Raw genomic sequence first — 15,045 nt, 5'->3', positions numbered from 1 at the left:
TTCTTATTTGAAAGAAAATTCTGTTATTAATGTGTCTTCGACACTATGCATAAATAAGGGATTTGTTCCATAATCAGGATGAAGAAAACTACCCAAAGAGTATTATTTAATAATAATTAGAACAACTACACTTCTGAAAAAGATTCATGTCTCCTATTTCAGACACTTAATGGAACATCAGCAAAAATTTTCTTTGACAAAGACCAAATTAAACCTGTTTTTGCAACAGGGAAGGTGTTTGGCACATGCCAAATATAGGAAAGAAGATTTACCCTAACTAACTTTTAGGTGCTTGATTGAAGAGTTTAAGTTAAGAATTAAGTGATGTTGGGTCAGTGGAAAGAGATTCACATTTACAAGAAGGTATACAGAGCACAGGTGGACTGATCAATCTTCTCTTTTCCTTCTCTTTCTCTCAACTGTGGGGGAGACTTCTAATCTCAAATCTCAAATTAAACTCTGAACTCTGAAAACTCATAGTCATTTCAGATACATTTCTAAAACTAAATAGAAAATAACAAGGCTGTGCAAAAAATTTGATGTGCTAAACACATTAATTGATGTTTTTAGAGGTCTTTTGATCTTTCCTTGTACCTTCTTCCTGTGACTTCAAAAGGCCTAACTAAATTAATGTGATAAGAAGCTAGAGAGCAATTAATCTCACAACTGGGAAACTCAGAAAAATGTATTCAATCGAGCATTATCAAGCATTATTAAGCACTATGCTGAAAAAAAATCTAATTATTATAACTGCAGACTCCTGAAGAACAGGCATTTTGAATAGCTCAGAAAAGTCAAACTGGACCTTCCAAACTGGAAATTTGTACCTGGAATGGATTTCTGCCAGCATGACTTAAGGTACTTGCAGTCTTCCCTAAGTACAGCACAGGCACAGCTTGATTTCACCTGTCACAACAGACTCATGTCCCTATGGTTTGAAGACTCGTTCCTGCTCCACATCATGCCTGCATTTAGCTTTGCCTAAACTTAGAAAAGTGTGTCCAGGATTTATGTGGTGGATGGTCTGCTAGGGAGACAGGAGACAAGGCTGTTTAGCAGATAAATCCACCTGTCCTCGAGGTTTTTAAATTCCCAGCTCACAGTAGTAAGGGCTACTGACTTAAATAGCTTTGCACAATTACAGCTTTCTTAGCTGGGAAGAGATACCATTGGAAACAGATTAAATAGATCTTTTTAAATTCACTAAGCCAACTCTTTTAGCTGAATTCCATAGGCCTGAAAAATATAGATTTCAAATCCAGTGCTTCAGATTTTAAACCAATCTTTGCTTAATGTATTTTATGAAAAAAATCCTACAGTGTGTTACTTAACAGTAATCAACGTGTGGATTTAACTACACTTATCACTTCCTCTAAACACAGATAGTTCCTGGAAAGTGGACACCAAATTATGGGGACCACAGGCCTGTTAAATTATGATCATTTTTATATTTTATATATCCATTTCAACTGTACTTCATTTTGTCCATGAATTAACAATGAAAGAGATGTGTGGCTAATTTATGGTATTGGAGCTTTAAGGCATTGATAAAGATAGGACACCATTTCCTTCTTATTTGAATAAAGTACATCAGTTGTTCAAATATCTTCTTCACAAGAGCAGTGTCTGATGTCCCGTGTAAATCATTGAATAGTCTGACTTATACTAAGCTTCTGCAAAATGGAAATAATGACAGAATGTGATATAGACAGACATGCAGATCTAACTGGAACTAAGAAATCTGAGCTGTTTGTTGCTGCTTATCTGTAAGTTACCTGTTTACAATGTCTTACAAGGTTATTGCAAATAGGAATGATGCAGCACAGCCATGAAGTCTTACCTGTATGAGACAAAGTTAAAGTGCATGATATGCTTTGATTTCCTAACACTGAATAAACGAAGGATCTTTGTTAATGGTGAGGAGTAAATAATCAATATTGGGGTCTAATTTTTCTTCCATTTTTCAACAAGTTCTTTAAGCTCCCTTCATTCTGTTAGAACTGTGTACAAATGTGCTACCTAAACCAGCTCTTTTCTACAATGTTTTATGGCTCTTTAGTTGCAGGCTGGAGGCATCTAAGCTAGAGTACTATCACTTTGTCATTCCACTGTCTGAGTAGCTACTTGTTTTGGATATCTCAAAGGTGTAATACTCTCTACTATAATTTTTAAATAATGATGGAAATATACTCAGAGAAAACAGCCTTACTCCACCTCCTACATAAACACTTCAAAAATTAAAGAAAAATTGCTATGGTTTATGAGGCTAAAGCCCCAAAGAAAGTAACTCACTTCTTTAAAGCCATTTGCAAAATAAATAGCATCAAGGTACTGAATAATGGTAGGGGGAAGAGACAAAAAATAACATTTGTAGAATGTGTATGTGTCCTGTTCTGACATTGTTATGAAATGAAACGCAAATTGGGATAAATGCAGCTTTTGAATGCTTTCTTTCCAGAGTTATTTTTACCTACCAAATCATAAAAGAAGAAATAGGGCAGCAGTTTTCAGTCTTAGTGGAAAGATTTTCTCATTTTCACTCTTCTCATGTATGAACGTTGACAAAAGGTACTAAAGAAAACCACTGAGAACAAAAACTGCTGAAGACATAAGGTATATACAAGACATGGAAGGTTGCACAGCAAATTCCTGTGAAGGAATTTGGACAGTTTTATTTATTACTGCACGTTCAGGGTGGCAATTATGGAGTTATTCATCAAACTGAGGGACTATCACAATATGACTGAGGCTTTAGATAGAGGAATGTTGAAAATCTGAGATGGAAGGGATGAAATAATGAGCAAATATTAAAACTAAGCATGTCATCGAGAACTGAAAGTTAGGGCAGAAGCTAAACAGACATTGTGGACCTACTGTGACATGTTCAACACACTAAATTCCTTTCAATGTCTGTGGGAACTACCCAGCAGTATCTAGTAGGATTAAGTCCTAGGACAAAAAGACACTTTATATCTAGTGAGTTATGTGTATAGTCTTTTTATTTCTTCACCCGCCTTTTCCACAGACTTTCCTTTGACGTTTGACTTGACAAAATGCTTAATCAGTCTCCCTCACAAAAACAGAACTAAACCACAATTTCCCATTTGTTAATGTTATCTGCAATAACCTAGGTAATAATCTAAAATAATCTGTAATATAAATAGATGAAGAAAGAAGAAAAAAGTGACTTAAGAAGGACAGCATGAATTTAGGAAGGCTGCAAATGATATATTTGTTCCTAAATGTTAGCTCATTGCCAGCTGCAGAGTGTTCAAGTACATTAAGAAGCCATTTCAATGTGTACAGAGCTAAGGAAGTTTCACAAAAATATTCTTCATAAGATTTCAATTGAACTAGGTGCTTGAACATGGAAGCACCTGAAAAAATAAATATGGTATTGTGAATCAATATAGACAAACAATTCCCATGTATACTTATGGCATCTTCATGTAAACTAGACACTTCCCGTGTCGTCACCATCTGAAACTGTGTACTCACCATACATTATTTGTCAAAATGGCAGCTGCGGTGATTTTTCTGTCCTAACCTATGGTTGCCTATCACTGATTTAAACTACAGTGATTATTGACATACCTGGCTATGAGCAATGTAGGGATAGGTACAATTTTGGAAGAATTTGTGACAGAAAGATAGAACTTGATTTTGCTTAGGAAGACTGTAAAACACCTTCTCAAACAGGTTAGATGGGTTTTTTTACTTCCTTCTGCACTTCAGAGAAAGTTGCAGACAGAAGCTGTGAGCAGCCTATCTCCCTGGTATGCAGAGATAACATGTTTGCAGACCTCTACAAGGTCTCCTAGGGCCAGAGAGAGTGGGGGACGAGAGAGGGAAGATATAAAAAGCCTGGGAGAAAGTGGGGCATTGTCTTTTCCCCGGGGGCCCAATGTGCTGCAGCATCATTAAGAAGTGGTCCTTGCATCTGAAATAAACCTTTTTTAATCCTTCCACTGCCTTGGCATTCTTGGAAAGAATAGTTACAACATTTTTTACCTGTCACAGTGAAATCAAAAAATTTCCTTTGCTCTAGAAAATGCACCTAATTACCTAGATGAGGGACAGGTAAGACTAATTCTTAACATTACCAAACTGTGGACATTCGGAAAGTGAAACAGTTGCATAGATATTTCATCCTCTTTCAAAGACAGCGAATGAAGAAAAGAAGGTGACGCATATTTTATGATAGGCACTAAATTTAGAAAAAGCATGCCATTGTTCTCAGACATAATATGGCTGCTCACTATTTTCTCCTCTCTTTGAGCTGAGTGTATGACCCCCTGACCTGTACCAGTTCCAGATGCAAAGTTCTAGTCTACAGATGTCATTAGAACTAACACTACTTATCCTAGCCTTGCTTGTTATTTCTTTGTCCTTCCAATGGTGATCAAGTTTTATTAGATTAAGGTTCTGCTGTTCATCTTAGGTGAAATAGCTTACTTATGATATAACTCTTCTGATGTTAGTCAATTTCAGATGGAAGAGGTCTGAAGTAAAATGCAGAATAAGCTTAGAAAGTCTACGGAAATCTGCAACACCAAATCTTTGCTTCCTGTCTATACTACATCACTTTTGTAGCTGAAGGAATTTACCATTGAAACATAAATTCTTAGGTAGTGTTAGCCTATCCTAACTTTTTTTTTTTTGAAAAGGCGGCATCCTAACACTGATTAGATTGTGGGTTGAGAGGTTTTCAAGGCACATGAATTTTGAAAACATAAAAGGTGGGGGCTTTTTCCTATCCCTATCTTTGCAAGTGTTTGTTCTCATTATTTTCAGACCATTTTTTTTTAATTTTATAGCAGCAGACAAGATACATTAAGTGTCACCTGCAATAGGAAACACAAAGTAAATCTCGGATGGAAATGGTTTATAACAATTGCTCAAGTGTCAGATAGGGAATAAGCCGTGAGTAGGTGGTAGCAAATCTGAAGAGAGCTTTATGTTTTGAAAGAAATGCAAAAACTGACACACTGAACCTTTTTAATATTCCTCCCATTCTTGTGTATAAAATAAAATAATCCAAGTGCATTGAAAGTACCCTGTAATTGACAACAATTACCAGCTATTCCAGGATATCGTGTTCTCTTTAGTTTTGTTTGATTCATTTATTTGACAGATACTTACCTGTTTTGCAAGATACCATACGGAGACAGTTCAACTTTCCAAAAGGAAAACCTGATTAGACAAATCAGGAAATAAATATAATAGATCGAGGACCCCATGACCATTGAATTTGACAGAAGTTCACAGTGCATGGAAGCCATATGTCTATATATTACTGATGACTATTCTAATCTAATCTACATCTAATGCCAATCTAAACGTTTATTTTAAGAGCTTTTATTGCACAATTGTGACATTGCAGCACAAATTGCTACTAAATGAGTCCTTGACTAAATCATCAGTCAGAAACTTAGACTGCAGAACTGAGGAAAGAATCGTGGTTTGATTCAATCTAGTGCCACATCTGATATAATAAAGGGTTTAAGAACAGGAGTGGTCTGCTCTGCATATGTGTACAGTGCTCTGTGTATTCTGTAATCAACATAGGAAAAAATCTACTCAGTAAAAATCCCACGGTTAGGTTATAAAAGTGTTTTCTCTTCTAAGTAGTTCTGAACGGTATCAGGGAACTGCAGAAAATGGTTCCAAGCAATGCAGTCACACTGTGATGGGTTCAAGCAGAACCTTTGCATACTATCAGCTTCACCGCCTCATGCAGAACCCAATGCATTTAAGCCACACTTACCAAAAAGGAGGAGAACCTTCCTGCTGTAGAAGTCTAATCCAACCACAGCAATCATTTCTCAGATCACAGAAAAGAGTGTAACAGTCAAATATTTCCCCTTTAGCCATCCTCCTAGTTTGATAGGGTATAATCATGCCTGAAGTTAGTTAAGGATTTTTCTTCCCGATGTGCAAGAACTACCCATTAAGCAGCCGAAGAACTCAGGCTACGAATTGTGCCTTTGCCACAGCTTCTGACCAGTGGCTAGCAGTACAGAATGGTTCAACTGAAGCATTCACAATGAGACCACATATTTGAAGCCAACCTGGCCTGGGGGCACAAAAGTTCTGTAGGTTCTTCTGTAGTGCTATAGCCACCTGATTCTAAAGTACTGCAGCAGGAGATGCTAAAATAAATATTGATCACGTCAGTCCAAACTCTTCCTGAGATTCTTGTTTCCTTTAATTCTTCCAACACAATGGAGGGTGAGATAGATGTAAGGCAAGCCTGGGGGCATACTTTGCAATGTTAAATTTTCTATCTCCTATCTCAGTTTCCCAAGAATCACCCTAACGTGAAGAAAACTCCTGCCTTTCTGTATGTTTTACCTTTCTTGTACACTTGAAATTAACACAAAGCAGGGACACGCTGCAAGCTATCTGCAAGCTGTCACTGAATTGTGAATCATTCTGGACTGCTCCTGGCTAAGCAGCATTATGGGAAATGGTATTGTATGGCAGTAAAGTAGTTAGAAGATGTAACAAAAGAATGTTAAGAGCTTTCCATAGAAAAAGAGAAGCTGTTTCCATTATACTCGTGGCAAGATGAAAGTTTCAACTGGAACATCCAGTCAGTCTTTGCACAGCCCTTATTCCTAATACTCCTTCAGTAGAACAGTTTAGTCTATGTTACAAAAGCTTGGTTTAGACTCTCTGCAGGAAACAAGGTCAATTATAAACAAGTCCAGTTTATAAACTCTATCCCAGTGTTATGGTCCAGCTGGCTGCACTAATGTTTATCAGATTAAAGCTGTGAAATGAAACACAGTCTAATCCATTCTGGTAATTGATGCATGTGAATTCTTGAACTAAAGTAAAATGTCTTTGAGAAAGTTCCTTCCAACACACCCAGCTGGTATGAACTGCTTCTTCCCTCTTTTCCCTTCTCTGACTAAAGGCCTGTTCAATATTAAAGTACATTCTGTGTTATTATAGTTCTTCTCTGTAAGTCTGGACCAGAAGTTTCCGAGTGCTAAGGGTAATCTCTGCATCTATGCAACTGTAATTTGAAGATTCAGAAAGCTACTTTTCTGAAACGGAACTTTTCGGTATCTGTTACTATACTAATGTTGGTTTGTTATACTAAACTGCCCCCTTGTGTTTTTTGACTAGAAGCAAACACATTGTTCCGGTGTGCAAAGTGAAAGGGCTCATGGTAGGTAAATATTTTTCAAAAGATATGTAGCACGTTTGGAAAACAACATCAAATCTTTGTCTATAAACAAGAAACAGTTAATATACATGGGGTTTTATACAAATATTTCCATACTAGCAAGAAGCAGCGCTTTGCAATGGCAAAGTTTATTTTGAAGCTTAATAATGCAAAAATTATCAAGATAATGTATTGTCCCTTAAAGTAGGGGGGAAAATTGGTCGACAATATGATAGGATGGGAGTCATAATCAATTTAAACTAACTAAATAAATCTCCATCAAAAGGCATAAGCTTCTCCTTCTACAGATCAATATCAGATAATTTAGAAGATTAAATGTGTTGAATGAATACCACACTTGAACTAATCTCAAAGTCAAGCTTTTAGTAAACTTTCAACTAGATAACAAGATATACTTTAATGGAAAGTAAACCAGAACCATCACAGCAGAGCATCTATCAACGAGAAAGTGCATGAACTAAAATTGATGAATCAATTCAGGGGAAATCAGAATAACCTCTCTGAATCCTCATTTTTGCAATATGGACAAAAAAAATGCCCTTCACATTCATGGATGAGTTGTGATTGAGAAGTACTAACGAACTGTTTGAAAACCAGTTCCCTTATTTTTTGGTACTAAAAATTAACACCCGTCAAGATAGAAGTTTGATGATGTGCACCTTAAATGACAGAAAGATAAAAATGGCAGCCACTGATTCCCTATTCAGACGAGGGAGAATTTCCAGCTTTTGCTGTAGAACTTTATAAACTAACTATGAAAAAAACTGGTAATAGGAAATACTTTCTATATTTCCCTTAAAAAAAACAAATAGGTCAAAGAGGTGGGGGGGGGTTCTGTGTATGGATGGATTCCCACCTGCAACCTTCAGTGTGGAATACTTGTAATTTGATAAAATAGGTAATAATAGTATTTACTAGGAACAGTTTCTGGTTTAATTCCAGACCAAACTGGAAGTATCTCCCACATCCCAGGGATTCTTCAAACAAAAGGGAATTGTCTTCCTGTGGCCATGTGATTTCAACAATGCCAAAATTCTACAACATAACACAAAGGCTTAAACTTAATGGTTTAGGGTGCAATGAGTGAAGAATGCTGTACACCTCCAGCACTTTCCTCTCAATTGTATACTGATGCCAGTGAAGATACTCACATGAATAAATGTTTGTCAGGGTGAATGAGGAATCAAGGCTCATAGACGAACATAACAAGAAGTGAGATAGGCAAACGTATTTGGAAACAGGATTTTAAGTCAAGTCAAGAAATTATGGTAAATAGAATCAGGTCTTAAGCTAACACTTGAATATGTATTGTGTAACAGAGCATGAGCTACAAAATTGTGAATACTGAGAAATGTGTTCTTATGGGTGCAAGAACACATTAAACATGTAGTTTTGGAAGAATAACATCCATTCTAAAATAATTCTGACCATGAAACTATGCTTTTCTAACCATGTGGTAAAGTTTATAGGATTAAATTCGGTAGACTTCATATTACATTAGAAATTCATTTGGACCAATAGCTACCTTGCAGAATAAAATTATTTTTTTACTTTCTTGATAAGAAAAGAACAGAAATCTAAAGGCCACATTTTAATTTGAATTACGTTTGCCCATATTCTGATTGCTCATCTATATTTTTTAATTTAATGATGGAAAATTTGCTTTACATCATGCCGCAGACTTTACATTTGCATACCTATTGAGAATATTGTGGGAAAAAAAGGCAAGAAAGGGGAAAAAAAAAAAGGCACTCTTAGTCACCAGTAGAACCCATTTAGTTCACTAGATTAAAAAAAAAAAAATTAGACTATTTGATATTGTCACCAGCAATTAAATGGAAGAACTGTGCCTGGCACACGGAGTGAGGTTCAGCATTATTCATAACCCTGTTACGTCAAGTGCTCTGCAAACACAAGGCAATATGACTGACGGATCACCTGTGCCAGCAAGGGATTTGGTGTGATTTTGCCACAAAAATGTCAGAATATTTCAGAGTTTCCACACATTTCTACAAGACGTAGACTGTGGCAAGAAGGAGATAGCTTCTGTGGAACTCTCTTCATTAATCCCAGAGAAGCTGAATATTGAGTTCCCTGCAAGTTGCAGTCTTTTCCAGGTTGTTGCTGCTGTTTCTGACCTTGCAATAAATACAGTGACAATGAATCAAGCAGAGAGTATAACCTGAGGGAGAGAAGAGATTTTCAGCCTCCTCTAGGAAAGCCAGATAGATGGCTGTCTGACACAGGCAGGTCACAGCGTGATTGTAGTGCAGAAGGAAAGGTTTCACAGAAGGAATAAAGCATCTTTCAATGCTGGTTACGCAAATGAAAGTCTTCAGGCTTAAGGTGGGCATGGGTTAGATTCAGAATACAGGAGAAAATTTCAGTGAAGGAAAATGTGGCTTATTGGCACACCTAGTGGTTCAAGGATATTGCAGGAAACTGATGAGTAAGGGCCAGGTGGAACAGCGGTAGAATGATTCTGGAGGTGACTGATAGTTTGGGGACTCAAAGAGGCAGTAGAGAACAGAAATCTGGGCCTACCAGAAACTAACCTCTGCCCCTCATCCTAAAATATTAGGACACTTTTTAATTCTGTATGAGAAGATCAGGGCAGAATATAGCATATTGATATCCTTTCTCTTCAAAATTATTATCACTCAAGCTTTTCGTATTGCACTTATCCCTCTGCTTCCCCATTTCAATCACTGCCATTCACATAAAAAGCAACAGCAACATATGAAAAGACAGTAACGGATGCATAAAGAACAGTCTGCTAACTAAACATCTAATGGTTATTTTTGGAGCCAGCTGTTTGTAGTGCACTGTGCACACAGTACTGATGTTTCATTTTTATGACAAATTAATTCAATACACCTTTTGCCAGTCTGAGTCATCTGGGCCTTCCAAAGATTGTATTTGTAAAACTCACTTTAGTGCAGAGAACATTAAATAAATACTGAAGTGGATTGTGACTAGCCAAGTTATTCCAACAGATTTTTGTAGATTTAGACATATTTATGGGGAACAATCTACTCCTTATACCAGAGTAAGGAATGAAAAATGACAGCATTATGCAGTCACACTACTCTTGAATTTTATCTCTAGCATCTAGACTTAATTACATATTCCTTGCAATGTAATTTGACAGAAAAATATTTAGGTGTTACTATAGGGAGAAAAGCAAAAAAAATAATGTGTTCATAAGGAATTTGGAATACAATTAATCAAGAATCTTTTTTCCTTCTGCCAAGTATGAAAAAAAGAAGACAAAAGGACTAGCTGACACACAATGAATTTGAGAAACTGGATTATATAAAAATCATTCCAGCTAGTATTAAGAAAGAATGACAGTAACAAACCTTGAGAGAAGAAAGATATAATATTGTCAAAGCAAAAATAGAGGTCACAATTTGAACATGGAAATTTTTGGTTACAGACTGAAAAACTGGAAAGATGGTTCAAAATTCACTGCATTCCAAGAGTCATACCACAGACCACTTTGGTATTCTTTGCTTACCCTAACAGCAAAACAGAAAACATTAGCTTACATTCACAGGTATGATCTACTTTTTAAATAGGATGAGAAATGTATGTTTGTAGAACAAGTTATTACAGGACAAGCTCATGAGCTGTTGAAATTTGGATTGACTTTATTCAAGTTTCCATCCCCTTCAGTCTGCATTCCTTCCCTTTCACAGCCAAAAAAGATGTTGTACAGGACCACTACATATATCTGCTTTTTCCAGCGTGCATTTTCAGAGTCCTATAACTAACTTGCTGTCTGAAAATTTACTGCAATTGGATAGACGAAAATTAACTCTGTATGAAAAATAATTCCTTTTTCCCATCTAAAATCATTCCTAGAGCACCTCTGTTGTTGCACTTTTTTCCTCATCTTTCATCCCTGTCTTTGGCAATACCATTATAAGTAGTTAACTATTAGCAATAACTCCTTATTTTCATTAGGAGCTACTACATAAAGGCAAAGAGCTTTGATTTGGTGATATTTTCCATAAACATTAACTGCCTTATAATTCCATCGCTATTCTGATAGTCAGGGTCAGTGTTGGAAATGTTCTTTAATGTAGGCTCCAGCCCATTCTAAAAGGTCTGTCATTGTGAATGCGTTTCTGTTTCTTTACTGTCTATTAAAACTCATCAGACCGTTTTAATTCCCTTTTATTCCTGTTAAGAGAAAAGCATCAGAACCAAACTGATAACCCATCCCACCATAAGATGGAACATAGCAAACTTAATGGTACTCTGAGATGGGTCTGAAGGAAAATCTAAAAGGAACTTCTACATAATCACACTGACATCCTTGAAGTCATCATATATATACATATTTTCACACTGCCGGAAACAAACGGTCTTCACCTTTTCAGGCAGCATGGAAGATGCCAGAGGGAAAAAGAGCATAAGTAGGTGGCCAGTAGGAAGATAGGTCAGGCATGGTATTTCCAAGGCCAGGAGCCTTGTCAGGGTTGCTTATAACTTAGCAGCATAGGCAAGGATCAGATGATCTGCCCAAGGAGAAAATGAGACCTTGTGCTCACTTGATGTGACGATCTTTCTGCTTCTGAGGGAAGGGACTATGGGAATGAGTGAGGAGACAAGCAATGGGTGTAGGCATTGCTCAAAGCTGCGATGTAGTGGCATGGGGGTTGTGAGTTTACTCTGTCACAGGATGATTCCTTCCTTTCCCCAACCATCAGGAGCAATTTGGCAAGGACGTAATGTCTGTGCACAAATATGTATGCCAAGCACTGAAATAGAGTGCTCCTTTGTCTTGTTAAATAGTTCCCATCTTGTTCTGGAAAATTATAGTTCTTTTCTCTGATTATACCTTTCTTGTATCTTTTCACTGTGCTCAAAGCCATCTTGATGGTAGTAGCTCAGCTACTCATGTCACTCCTTCTTGCAGGCAACATGCCCTCTCTTCCTTGTCAGCCACGTGCTGTGTAAGATTTCCATTACTAGATTAGTAAATTCCATCTGTCTTTTAATCTATGCTTATAAGAATGCAAATTCTTATTACACACTGCTCACAGAATTTTTTAATGTCCTAACACTGTTACAGCAAAGGAAATGCCAGAGTGGTAATGCAAATATATTTGAGAGATTGGACTGGAAAACATACAAATTCATTACTGTCATTTTTTTTACATTTGGCAACATCTATTTCACCTTTGCTTAATCATAAATTTAGTATTATTGGATTGAAATACTTTGCATTCCTTAATTGATATTTAAAAGTGTGCCCAGTGTATTTTACTTTGCATACTACAAAGTCATTTTGTATTTTTATTTTGATTTTTACATGTATGTAGTATGAGTTTGTACTTCAGCAAATTCAAGAGAGCACTACGAAGGGGGCCATTCAGAGACATTTCTTTCTCCTGTACAAGCAAACTTCAGCCATGGGCCAGTTATTGGAAAATTCTGTCTTCAATCTTCTTCCTTTCATAATCCATTGCTCTTGAACACATCTTACAATTTTGAAATATTATAGTCAAAGAAAGAAAATTCATTGTTAGAGAAGTGATCTATTTGGTAGGAGCTGCTTAATATCAAGAATGAAGTGAACAGGATGGCCATTCAATAGATATTCAGAGATCTGTTTCGATGGCCTGAATCCCTTGAAAGGCTCAGGTGTTAAATTTCCTATCCTCTAAGATTTTTCTAGTGTTGATATGTTCACTTCTTGATAAAGGACTATACTGTAGGTGGTATCAAGCAATTTTGTCAGTTGAAAGAGGACTTGCTCCAAGTCAAGCTACCAAAAGGACTATTCATTTGAGAGAAGACAGAAGCAGAATATTCTTGTTATTAATAAACTAAGGGCATAAAGATCATTGAATCTGTTAGAAATGCTATAGCCTCAGTGGCCAGGTACTGTCTGTGGAGCAGCTCTGCTAACTGACTTGTTGATGTGGGGCCCCAGATTACCCAGACCTCCCTGCAACAGGAGACTGTGTTGAGAATCTCACTCAAAGCACTTCTCCCTCTGGCAAGAAGAATTGACTTTAACAGCAAGTCATAGGATGAGGATGAAAAGCAGCAGCCCAGCAGTGTAAAAGACAACTCTTGAAACAGAATATGCTTTTGAGTAGCACAATAAAAAATAGACCCAAGAAACCATGATTCAAACGAGCTGCAAGGCCAACTGCAGATTGATCTCTGGGTGGTGGCAGCCCAAGGCAAAAGGCCGTGAACTGCTGACTCTCTGCATAACAAAAATCCTCCTGGACCTCCTGGACCTGTGGCCCAGTCAGGTGACCAGACACTCAGAGACACAGCAGGAGCTGAGGACTCCAGACTTTGCCACCCTTAGACTGCAAGGGTATAAAACCACAGGATTTCTTTTGTCTGGGGTCCCTCCTCGGAGGCACCCAGCTGGAGCTGTTATTTTGTTATTGCACCATGATTAAATTATTTAAGGTTGAGATGTCTGAGACTCTGCTATGGGCAAACTAGGGTTGAACCAGTAAGGAAACCTGGTCTGACTGTGTGAATGTGGGTAGTGTAGCTGGCAAGGGGTTCCCTGTCCCACTTCTGAGCTCAGGTGGTGTGGGTGTGACTGGTCAGATAGGGAAATTTAATTAACATAAATAGAGATATAGGGGATGGAACTAGATAATCTTTAAAGTTCCTTCCAACCCAAACCATTCCATGATTCTGTGACTGACCTTATTCAAAGGCTAGCCTTGCTGAAACAAAACTGAAATTATTAGCAGAGCAGCTTTTTTCCCTGGGTAGTCATTTCAGGGGGTTCTGATGTCTTATGAAGTGCTTCATAATCAGAAGGAAAGAGCAGAGATTTACCATTCCTGACAGAAGAAGTCAGTGGACCGAACACTGAAGAGGCAGAGCCATAATTGTGATGCTGGCTTCCCAGGAGTGGAGTGCTTTGGAGCAGTTCCTTAAAATTCTCTGCATTTCACTTACACTGTTCCTAAAGGGAAATTTATTTAGTAAATGTTGTGTTCTGTTTCTCTCCATTTCAAGCACTATTTTATTTACAGGTTGAGAATACTTCAGATTATTAAACATAAAGAGAGCAAAGGAGTCTATCCTCTCTTTGTAAAGTGTTGGAGAGTGCAGTATTTAACAGTGATGTTATTTAGACAGAGGATGGACTACTTCAGTTGCAAAGAAGTGTACTCAGTTAATTAAAAACATTTCTGTGCTGATCTTTGAAACAAAAGACATTAATACATTTTGAATTAAACACAGCAATTTTATAGATTTTAGAATATTGCAAAAAAGGCTCTAGAATTCAAACTAAACAAATACTTCAGCATAAATGAAATGAAGATAAATTTTATTTCACAGTTCATATCACTGTATCCAATAACTGCTTCCAAAAAACTTTTGCTGAGATGAAAATATAAAAACAAGAGGATTGGAAAAGAGGAAGATATCAATAAACAAAGGCACAAATAGATTGTGACAGGTGTGAAATTTTATGTTGTTGACTGGACTGAAACAAGCCACTGAAGAAAACCACAGCATAAGTAAATAGATATTGCTCTGCTGAACCTCTTGAAATCCAAAAGCCATTAAACTTTTTATAGCAGATTCTATCCTCAGTCATAGCCTTATCTAAACTTTGGTGTACAGTAAACTACAGTAAATAACTTCAGGGACCTATTAATCAGAACACACTTCAGAAGCTTTTAAGTCATCCTCTTTCTGTCAGACTCCTTAATGCTAGGAATTCCTTTCATATTTTAATTCTGTATTTCATAGTCAGGAATGCAGGGTGTAGGAAAAAGAACCTTGCTGCTTTTAGGTGAATAGAATAGAATAGAATAGAATAGAATAGAATAGAATAGAATAGA

Source organism: Neopelma chrysocephalum, unplaced genomic scaffold, assembly GCF_003984885.1.
Source record: "Neopelma chrysocephalum unplaced genomic scaffold, ASM398488v2 Primary Assembly neopelma1_45, whole genome shotgun sequence".
Lineage (NCBI taxonomy): Eukaryota > Metazoa > Chordata > Aves > Passeriformes > Pipridae > Neopelma > Neopelma chrysocephalum.
The sequence above is the reverse complement of the archived record's forward strand: the minus strand, read 5'-3'. Positions refer to the sequence as shown.